The sequence below is a fragment of the Nomascus leucogenys genome, chromosome X (assembly GCF_006542625.1).
Source record: "Nomascus leucogenys isolate Asia chromosome X, Asia_NLE_v1, whole genome shotgun sequence".
Classification (NCBI taxonomy): domain Eukaryota; kingdom Metazoa; phylum Chordata; class Mammalia; order Primates; family Hylobatidae; genus Nomascus; species Nomascus leucogenys.
In genome coordinates this window covers 46,736,583-46,747,764 of record NC_044406.1, presented here as the reverse complement: position 1 = coordinate 46,747,764, position 11,182 = coordinate 46,736,583, and the positions used below count along the sequence as shown (strand labels likewise).

The following is an 11,182-nucleotide window of genomic DNA, read 5'->3' as shown; positions in this document are numbered from 1 at the left end:
TAGCCTGTATCAAAATTAGAAATGTTCTAATTAGGAGGAGCTAATTTAATGTATCTTTTCTCTATCTGTTCTATTTTTTGGGGAAAAAAACAACAAAAACAAAAAATATCTTGACTTTTTCTTCTCTTCATTGAAGATCTTCCTGTGACCTTATTTATGAAGCTATTCCAGCCAATGGAATTGGCTGTTATTATATCATCCATATCAAGATGATTATGAATATCTGTGGTTAATATTTTATTGAATTTTTAACATTTTATCCAATAACTGATAAATAAAAGTAATGTTTGTGTTAACCAGAGGATATCTAACCTCATTTAAAATCTAACCCTGGCTTTCCGCGCTACCTACAGAGGGGTCCATACGGCGTTGTTCTGGATTCCCGTCGTAACTTAAAGGGAAACTTTCACAATGTCCGGAGCCCTTGATGTCCTGCAAATGAAGGAGGAGGATGTCCTTAAGTTCCTTGTAGCAGGAACCCACTTAGGCAGCACCAATCTTGACTTCCAGATGGAACAGTACATCTATAAAAGGAAAAGTGATGGCATCTATATCATAAATCTGAAGAGGACCTGGGAGAAGCTTCTGCTGGCAGCTGGTGCTATTGTTGCCATTGAAAACCCTGCTGATGTCAGTGTTATATCCTCCAGGAATACTGGCCAGAGGGCTGTGCTGAAGTTTGCTGCTGCCACTGGAGCCACTCCAATTGCTGGCCGCTTCACTCCTGGAACCTTCACTAACCAGATCCAGGCAGCCTTCCGGGAGCCATGGCTTCTTATGGTTACTGACCCCAGGGCTGACCACCAGCCTCTCACGGAGGCATCTTATGTTAACCTATCTACCATCGCTCTGTGTAACACAGATTCTCCTCTGCGCTATGTGGACATTGCCATCCCATGCAACAACAAGGGAGCTCACTCGGTGGGTTTGATGTGGTGGATGCTGGCTCGGAAAGTTCTGCGCATGTGTGGCACCATTTCCCGTGAACACCCGTGGGAGGTCATGCCTGATTTCTGCTTCTACAGAGATCCTGAAGAGACTGAAAAAAGAAGAGCAGGCTGCTGCTGAAAAGGCAGTGACCAAGGAGGAATTTCAGGGTGAATGGACTGCTCCAGCTCCTGAGTTCACTGCTACTCAGCCTGAGGTTGCAGACTGGTCTGAAGGTGTACAGGTGCCCTCTGTGCCTATTCAGCAGTTCTCTACTGAAGGCTGGAGCGCTCAGCCTGCCACGGAAGACTGGTCTGCAGCTCCCACTGCTCAGGCCACTGAATGGGTAGGAGCAACCACTGACTGGTCTTAAGCTGTTCTTGCATAGGCTCTTAAGCAACATGGAAAAATGGTTGATGGAAAATAAACATCAATTTCTAAAATAAATAAATAAATAAATAAATAAAAATAAAATCTAACCCTGGGCTGGGCACGATGGCTCACACCTATAATCCCAGAACTTTGGGAGGCTGAGGCAGGAGGATCACTCAAGGCCAGGAGTTTGAGATCAGGCTGGGCGATACAGTGAAACCCCATCTCTATTATTTCCACTTTTTTTTATATCTTTTTTTTTTTTTTTGAGATGGAGTCTCGCTGCTTCACCCAGGCTGGAGTGCAGTGCCACGATCTCAGCTCTCTGCAACCCCCGCCTCCCGGGTTCAAGTGATTCTCATGCCTCAGCCTCAGCCTCAGCCTTCCAAGTAACTGGGATTACAGGGGCCCGTCACCACACCCAGCTAATTTTTGTATTTTTCGTAGAGGCGGGGTTTCAGCATATTGGCCAGGCTGGTCTTGAACTCCTGAACTCAGATGATCTGCCCGCCTCAGCCTCCCAAAGTGCTCGGATTACAGGCATGAGCCACAGTGCCCAACTTAATCTTTTTTTTTTTTTTTTTTTTTTTGAGACAGGGTTTCACTCCTGTTATCCAAGCTGGAGTGCAATGGCGCAATCTGGCTTACTGCAACCTCCACCTCCCAGGCTCAAGCAGTTCTCCTGCCTCATGCTCCAGAGTAGCTGAGACCATAGGTGTATTCCACCACACTCAGCTAATTTTTTTTTTTGAGACAGGATTTTACCATGTTGGGCAGACTGGTCTCGAACTCCTGACCTCAAGTCATCTGCCCGTCTTAGCCTCCCAAAGTGCTAGAATTACAGGCATGAGCCACTGTGCCCGACCGGTTTTTTGAATCTTTTCTTCCTTATGACACACAAAGTTGCTCAGCCCATCTCTATTTTTTCAAATAAAAATAAAATCTACCTACGTTGACAGAGGATTTGCTGTTGCTCTTTTATGCTTGAACAGATCACTGAGGGACTCAAGAAGGTATGCCTGTCCTTTCCAGAAAGTTTGCCACTCTGTAGAAGTCTGAGTCAAGCTCTAGGATTAGAACTCCACAAGTTTATCCCTATCTTCACCTCCAAGCCCCTGATTAACTGATCTATGTTAGAACAACATCTGGGCCTGTCTGTTGTTCATCTCCAAGACTCCTAACTCCTGTATTCACCTGCTAACCAGGAAGAATCTATCATGTACCATGTTTTATAGTAGGTGCTATGCATGAATTCGAGAAAGCTGCTGATGTCTGTGTTTGGAAATCCTCAGGTTCATGATAAACCTTGAGTATTTAATCTGTTGGTGTTTTTTTGTTTTGTTTTGTTTTTTGTTGTTGTTGCTGTTGTTTGTTTCTCTTTTTTTTTTTTTTTTTTTTGAGACGGAGTCTCTCGCTCTGTCACCCAGGCTGGAGTGCAGTGGCGCAATCTTGGGTCACTGCAAGCTCCGCCTCCCGGGTTCACGCCATTCTCCTGCCTCAGCCTCCCAAGTAACTGGGACTACAGGCGCCCGCCACCACGCCCGGCTAATTTTTTTTTGTATTTTTAGTAGAGACGGGGTTTCACCGTGGTCTTGATCTTCTGACCTCGTGATCCGCCCACCTCGGCCTCCCAAAGTGCTGGGATTACAAGCGTGAGCCACCGCGCCCAGCCTGCTGTTGTTTGTTTCTTTCTGGTCTGTGGTAGGCTGGATAATAGCCTCCCAAAGATATCCCATCCTAACCCCTGGGGCCTATAAATATGTCACGTTCCATGGTAAAAACAGACTTTACAGGTGTGATTAAGGTTATGGACTTTAAGATAAGGAACTCATCCTGAATTATCTGAATGGGCCCAATCTAATCACATGAGCTCTTAAAAGCAGAGAGCTTTCTCTGGATGGAAGCAGGAGAAAGATATGGGCAGAAGTCAGAGAGATTTGAAGCATAAGGGGGACTTGACCTGCCATTGCTAGAGAGAGCCACATGGAAAGCATGAAAAGGAAAGCAGGCAGCCTCTAGCAGCAAAGACCAGCTCCTGACTGACAGCCAGCAAGGGAATGGGGATCTTAGCCCTTAAATCACAAGAAACTAAATTCAGCCGACAGTCCAAATGAGATTGAAAGTGGATTATTTCCCAGAACCTCCAGAAAGCCTCTGCCAAAGCCTTGGTTTTGGCATTGTGAGACCCTAAGCTGAAGACCCGGTTGAACCATGCTATTCCCAGATTTTTGACCTACAGAGCTGTAATAAATGGATGTTGTTTTAAGCCACTAAATTTGTGGCATTCTGTTATGGCTGTCGAAACTAACATGTGGCCTGTAATTAAAATCTACGCTTTTCTCAAAATCTACCCTTGAGAAATAAGGTCCATTTTAAAACTTAATTATTAGGTTAAAAATAGAGCTCTCGGTCTGCATGGTGGCTCAAGCCTGTAATCCCAGCACTTTGGGAGGCTGAGGCAGGCAGATCACAAGGTCAGGAGTTCAAGACCAGCATGACCAACATGGTGAAACCCAGTCTCTACTAAATATACAAAAAATTAGCCAGGCGTGGTGGTGCACGTCTGTAATCCCAGCTACTCAGGAGGCTTAGGCAGGAGAATCACTTGAACCCGGGAGGGGGAAGTTTCAGTGAGCCGAGATCACGCCACTGCACTTCAACCTGGGTGACAGAGAGAGACTCCATCTCAAACCAAAAAAAAAAAAAAAAAAAAAGCTCTCTGTAACGCAGGAATATTAACATATGAATTATGATATCATTATGATTTGTTCAGAAAACTCCAAAACAAAATGATTGCATTACTACAAACCAACTAAAATGGGGCTCAACACTATATAAATTCCCTGCTTCTAGGATCATTCCTTTAGAGGGTTGCAGATGTTTTGCATTTAACATTTATCATAATTTAAAAAGAAAAGGGGAAAGACAGTCTTTTTCTTTTTTTGAGGCAGAGTCTCACTCTGTCACCCAGACTGGAGTGCAATGCCGCGATCTTGACTCACTGCAGCCTCCGCCTCCCAGGTTCAAGTGATTCTCCTGCCTCAGCCTACCAAGTAGCTGGAATTACAGGTGCCTGCCACCACGCCAGGCTAATTTTTGTATTTTTAGTAGAGATGGGGTTTCACCTTGTTGGTCAGGCTGGCCTCGAACTCCCGACCTCAGGTGATCCACCTGCCTCAGCCTCCCAATGTGCTGGGATTACATGCGTAAGCCACCGCACCCGACCGAATTGGAATATATTTTAACTTTTACAAGACTATTGCCAGGCATGGTGGTGCACGCCTGTAGTCCCAGCTACTCGGGAGGCTGAGACAGGAGAATCGCTTGAACCGGGGAGGCGGGGGTTGCAGAGAGCTGCGACCGTGGCACTGCACTCCAGCCTGGGTGAAGCAGCGAGACTCCATCTCAAAAGAAAAAAAAAAAAATATATATATATATATACACACACACATATATATGTATATATACACACACATATATATATATATATATACACATATATATATTCCAATTCAAGTACTCTATATACTGTCTATTGTTATCTTTGTGTGTGAAAGGGGATGAGAATATGTAAGGCTACTTCAAAATGATATTGATACATCATTCTGAAACACAGAGAAGCTTAAGATTCCAATCTCATTATGCAAGGTGGCAGTTTTCCTCTTCCCCATTCCAACAAAGTCAGAGCCTGTTGAAATGCAATCCAAGCCAGACAGAAATTAAGAGACAGAGTTAAGAAGGGTTCCCAGAAACAAGAAGCAGCCAGTTTGCAGGCAGCCAATTTCAGAGGTCAATACATTGACTGTGTCTATCTTTTTAGATCATCATATTCTGCTTCAGGCTTTGATGTGGGCAGAGAAAAGAAGCCACAAAGAAATACATGAGGGGAGCCCTAATGATGTGCAACGTGGGCGGTGGGTGGCCCAAACCCACAGCGATGCTTCCTTGTTATTACTAATAATTGCTTAGCATCATTGGATGGTTGCTTGATGTGTGTGAGATCATTTGGGGAATAAAAATGTTTTGAACACTGACATAGAGCAAATTTTTCTGATCTGTGTTATTTTTATGATGTTCCTTGTATGCACATTGTGACCAAACTCATGTTTCCTTTGGTTTTTGAGATTTCTCAGGTAGGCATTAAGGAAGATGCATTCAATTATTTGAAATGTTTATTGAAAAATACAAGTGCCCTGATATGCCCTGTTCCAGGAGCCACACTGGAAAAATCCTATAAAATATAATTAAAATTGATGCACAACTGTATGTATATAGTCTACAATTCCAAGTATTCCCAGTGAGGGTAAGACTAGACACAAAGTTGGAACATATTAAGTAGATTGTTTATTTAAAGTGTTAAGATGGATGATCATATAACACAATTCCATGTGAGACAAACACAATCCTATTAAGATTATGCATGCAACAGCCAAATCTGAAATAATCAGATTTCTTAAATGTATTTGAAATAGTAGAATTACCATTATTGGTTTTGTATCACATTTATAATTTTGCACTACTTTTAATCTCTACTATTGCCTTTAGCCATTTAATATTAGTAAATAGCAGCTTCAAAAAACATATTGCATTAAAAAGGAAAAATGGTAATTTTACTACGGGGAAATATGGAGGTTGCCTCCTTTTTTTTTTTTTGAGACAGAGTCTCGCTCTGTCGCCCAGGCTGGAGTGCAGTGGTGTGATCTCGGCTCACTGCAAGCTCCGCCTCCCGGGTTCACGCCATTCTCCTGCCTCAGCTTCCTGAGTAGCTGGGACTACAGGCGCAGGCTACCACTCCCGGCTAATTTTTTGTATTTTTAGTAGAGACGGGGTTTCACCGTGTTAGCCAGGATGGTCTCGATCTCCTGACCTCGTGATCCGCCCACCTCGGCCTCCCAAAGTGCTGGGATTACAGGCGTGAGCCACTGCGCCCGGCGGTTACCTCCTTAACCAAGTAATTCAAGGTAGCATCATCAATAATGGGCCAAGCTGCCTCTTGATATGCACTGAGAATAACACAACATTGCTTCTCTGGTGTTCTCCGCCAAGTATACACAATATAAGCATGATTATAGTCCCAGTTACTTAGGAGGCTGAGGTGGAAGAACGGCTTAAGCCCAGAAAATCAAGGCTGCAGTAAGCCACTGGACCCCACTCTGGGCAACATAGCAAGACCCCCATCTCTAAAAGAAAAGAAATATACAAACCTAAATTGAGGGATATTCTACTGAACAACTATTATTATGGTACTATTTTTAAATGTCAATGTCATGATAGACAGAAAGTGAAAAAATTGTTTCAGACTTTAAAAGTTTAGAGAAGATCTGACTGCTAAATCTGGGATATTGTCCTAGATTGGATTCTAGATCAAGGGAGAAAAAGTTGCTATAAAGAACATTATCGGGGGCTGAGTGCAGTGGCTCACGCCTGTAATCCCAGCACCTTGGGAAGCCGAGGTGGGCAGATCACCTGAGGTCAGGAGTTCAAGACCAGCCTGACCAACATGGAGAAACCCCGTTTCTACTAACAATACAAAATTAGCTGGGCATGATGGCATGCGCCTGTAATCCCAGCTACTCGGGAGACTGAGGCAGGAGAATCACTTGAACCCGGAAGGCAGAGGTTGTGGTAAGCCGAGATCGCACCATTGCACTCCAGCCTGGGCAACAAGAGTGAAATTCCATCTCAAAACAAAACAAAAAAAAGAACATTATCAGGATAACTGGCAAAATTTCAGTATATACTATGTACCACATCACAGAATTGTAGCAGTATTACATTTTCTGAATTTGATTATTTTCCTATGTTTATGAAAGAGAATGTCCCTGTTCTTTAAAAAAATACACTTTTAAGTTTTGAGAAGAAAAAGGGGCATGAACTCTGTGACTACTCTCAAATGGTTTACAAAACTAATAATAATAACAACAAAACAATAATATGTATATGCGTATAGAGAGAGAGAGAGAGAGGAAAAAAATGTGTTGCAAAATGCTAACAACTGGTAAATCTAGGTGAAAGATATACCCAAGATCTTTGTATTAATTTTTCTAAATGAAATCCATCTGTAAATTTAAATTATTTCCAAGTAAAAAGTTAAAATGAAATGAAATAAAAGATAAACCTAAGAAACATGGCAATTATGACAATTCTGAGACGCCAATTCTACACCTTGCTCAAAAATAGGTAAATCTTAATTCAACTCAATTAAACTGTATAAGCTTTTCGGTTAAATTTGTGCATAAATATTTTACCCCAAGTTAATACTGATTCCTTATCAATGTCCTCTTTGCTTTCTCACCAACAAATATTATTCAAGGGGATGTTGCTGGAAGGAAAGACCACATTGAGCTGAACTATTGACCTTCTGAAAGATTTGCACTTCCTCAAAGCAACACAGCAGGATTGAAACAAGCAGACAGGATTACAAGCTGTTTACACCCCAATTTCAGTGCCACTCTTAAGCGGAATTGACCTAGAAACAATATGTATTCATGGAGACTTCTACCTGCCAACTCCCCAGAAACTACCATACCAAATTTTTCATTAAGAAACAGGTAACTCAACTCTCTTTTTCCACTACTGTTATTGCTATTGCAGAAATATAACAACGTTAGCACTATAAAATTAAATTCTGCTTATTTAGATAAGGCAAAAGGTAAGGCCATTTCATTTTAAACAATTCTGCTTTTAATAGTACATTTTAAAATTGTTTCTTCCTTAAAAAGGAAAATACAATGTGTACATTTATACAATCGCGAATACAATTTTCTATTACAGAATTCATATCTCAATTGTTGTCAATGAATGTGCACAGTCTAGATAGCATATTTTAAGTTGGCAAATAGAATGTGCCACAGAAATATATTACCCCTTAAGACTTTAATTTCTCTCAACCTATTTATGACAGATACAGCTAGCCAATAAAAAGAAAAGGAATGAAAATATAGAAAAGAATCCTATCCCTTCTCACTGCCCAGTCCTCACACTCATGATTCTCCCGGGGATGAGTTATAATTGCCTCCTGGGGGGATGAGTTATAATTGCCTCCTGGGAGGGAGAAAAAAGAGACATGAAATCCGGCTCTGATAGTGTAAGAGATTGCTAATCACCAAGACAACAATAATCACAGGACTAAACTACAAAATCCAGGGACCACAAGCAAATGAGTCAGCAGCAATTATTTAACAGCCTAAAAATCAGCTTCATGGGGGAAAATGCGTTAGGGTCCCATGAGCCTAAAGGGAATGGGGCTTTCTTTAAAGCATTTTTTCAAACACTTTAAAAAGAAAGGAGGCACTCCTTTGCAAAGTTTTTTTTTTTTTTTTTTTTTTTTTTTTTTTTTTTTTTTTTTTTTTTTTTTTTTTTTTTTTTTTTTTTAGTCTTTACTGCTTTAGAAATCATGTTAAAGATCCAGCACCAACATTATGTTTTGTATCAATTTTTTATTCAGCAGCATATTATTTTGTGAAATTTCAAACTTTCAGAATACCACAACGAATATCCGTATATCCTTTACCAAGATTTGCCAAATGCAGCACATTTACTCTCTCCCCTTTCCCCATATATATTTCTTTTCTTTATTTCTCTTTTTTTCTTGTTTCTCCTTTTTCCCCTTCTTTCTTTCTTTTTCTGAACCTTCTGAGAATTCACTGTAGATATTATGAGACTTCAATCCTAGTATTTCAATATGTACCTTTAAGAATAAAGACATTACCCTACATTATCCTCCCATATATATTTCATTATTTCTCCTTTTCTTCCTTTCTTTCTTTTCCTGAACCATCTGAGAACTCATTGTAGATATTATGACATTTCAATCCTAATATTTCAATATGTACCTTTTTTTTTTTTTGAGACGGAGTTGCACTCTTGTTGCCTAGGCTGAAGTGCAGTGGCCCGAACTCAGCTCACCACAACTTCCTCCTCGCGGGTTCAAGTGATTCTCCTGCCTCAGCCTCCCAAGTAGCTGGGACTACAGGCATGCACCACCACACCCGGCTAATTTTGTATTTTTAGTAGAGACGGAGTTTCTCCATGTTGGTCAGGCTGGTCTTGAACTCCCAACCTCAGGTGATCCACCCACGTCAACCTCCCAAAGTGCTGGGATTACAAGCGTGAGCCACCGCACCCAGCCAATATGTATCTTTTAAGAATAAAGACATTATCCTACGTAACCACAATATTGTTATCCCATTTGCAAACTTTTTCGTTTCGTTTTGTTTTGTTTTGAGACAGTCTTGTTCTGTTGCCCAGGCTGGAGTGCAGTGGCATGATCTCAGCTCACTGCAACCTCCGCCTCCCGGGTTCAAGTGATGCTCCTGCCTCAGCCTCCCGAGTAGCTGGGATTACAGGAGCCGCCACCATGCCAAGCTAATTTTTGTATTTTTAGTAGAGATGGGGTTTCACCATGTTGGTCAGGCTGGTCTCGAACTCCTGACCTCAGGTGACTCACCCGCCTTGGCCTCCCAAAGGCCTGGAATTACAGGCGTGAGCCACTGCACCTGGCCCACATTTGCAAACTTTAACATTGGTACAGTACTGTTGTTTAATATACAGTCTATATTTAAATTTACTGAACTTTCCGCAAGATGCCCTTTGTAATAAGCTGGTTTTTTAAAATTCAGTTTCTAATGGAGGATCATGCATTACATGTCTCTTTAGTGTCCTTTAATCTAGAAAAGTCCCTAGCTGTTTTTCCGAATTTATTTATTTATTTATATATTTTTAAACTTATTTTTATTTTTTGAGACGGAATCTCACTCTGTCACCCAGGCTGGAGCACAGTGATGAAATCTCAGCCCACTGCAACCTCCACCTCCCAGGTTTAAGCGATTCTCCTGCCTCAGACTCCCAAGTAGCTGGGATTACAGCTGTGTGCCACCATGCCTGGCTAATTTTTGTGTTTTTAGTAAAGACAGGGTTTCGTCATGTTGGCCAGGCTCGTCTCGAAGTCCTGACCTAAGATAATCCGCCCACCTCGGCCTCCCAAAGTGCTGGGATTACAGGCGCAAGCCACCTCGCCGGCCTCTAATTTACTTTTTGGACTTTCATAACATGGATTTTTTTTTTTTTTTTTTTTAAGATGCAGTTTCTCTCTTGTCTCCCAGGCTGGAGTGCAATGGAAGGATCTCGACTCACTGCACCTCCACCTCCCGGGTTCAAGCAATTCTCCTGCCTCAGCCTCCCGTGTAGCTGGGATTACAGGTGTCTGCCACCATGCCCAGCTAATTTTTGTATTTTTATTAGAGACGGGGTTTTACCATGTTGGCCAGGCTGGTCTCGAACTCCTGACCTCAGGTGATCCACTCTCCTCAGCCTCCCAAAGTGCTGGGATTACAGGCGTGAGCCACCGTGCCTGGCCACATTGATGTTTTTGAAAGCCTCCAGGCCTGTTGTTTGGTAGCTTTGGCATACATTTTTTTGGGGAAAAACTAAGCCCCATAGTAAATTCAAAATGGAATGGAATGATAACTTTTTAGTTGTATTCAATGCCCAGCTTTAGCTGTGACTTGTAACAAGTTTCTTAATCTTCTCTGAGACTCAGTTATCTGATTTGTTAAATGGGAATAATGATTCCTATTTTACAAGGCAAATAAAAGGATTATAAATTGATGCAATCTTTCAGAAAGCAATTTGATAGTCTGTATCAAGAATCTTAAACATGCCTTTATTCATGGATCCAGTAATTCGGCTTCTAGCGATTTATCCTTAAGAAATTATCAGAGATACTGGCCAGGCGCAGTGGCTAACACCTGTAATCCCTGCACTTGGAGAGGCCAAGGCAGGCGGATCACCTGAGGTCAGTAGTTCGAGACCAGCCTGGCCAACATGGTGCAACACCATCTCTACCAAAAATACAAGAATTAGCCAGAAATTGCTTGAACCC

At 41.9% G+C, this 11,182-nt stretch overlaps 1 pseudogene across 1 annotated transcript; it reads left to right on the top strand.

Moving 5' to 3' along the window:
* The first annotated feature begins 337 nt into the window (after positions 1-337).
* LOC100591546 lies at positions 338-1,364 on the top strand (annotated as a pseudogene). The gene has a single exon (XR_001113839.2). The product of XR_001113839.2 is annotated as a 40S ribosomal protein SA pseudogene (transcript).
* The last annotated feature ends 9,818 nt before the right edge of the window (positions 1,365-11,182 follow it).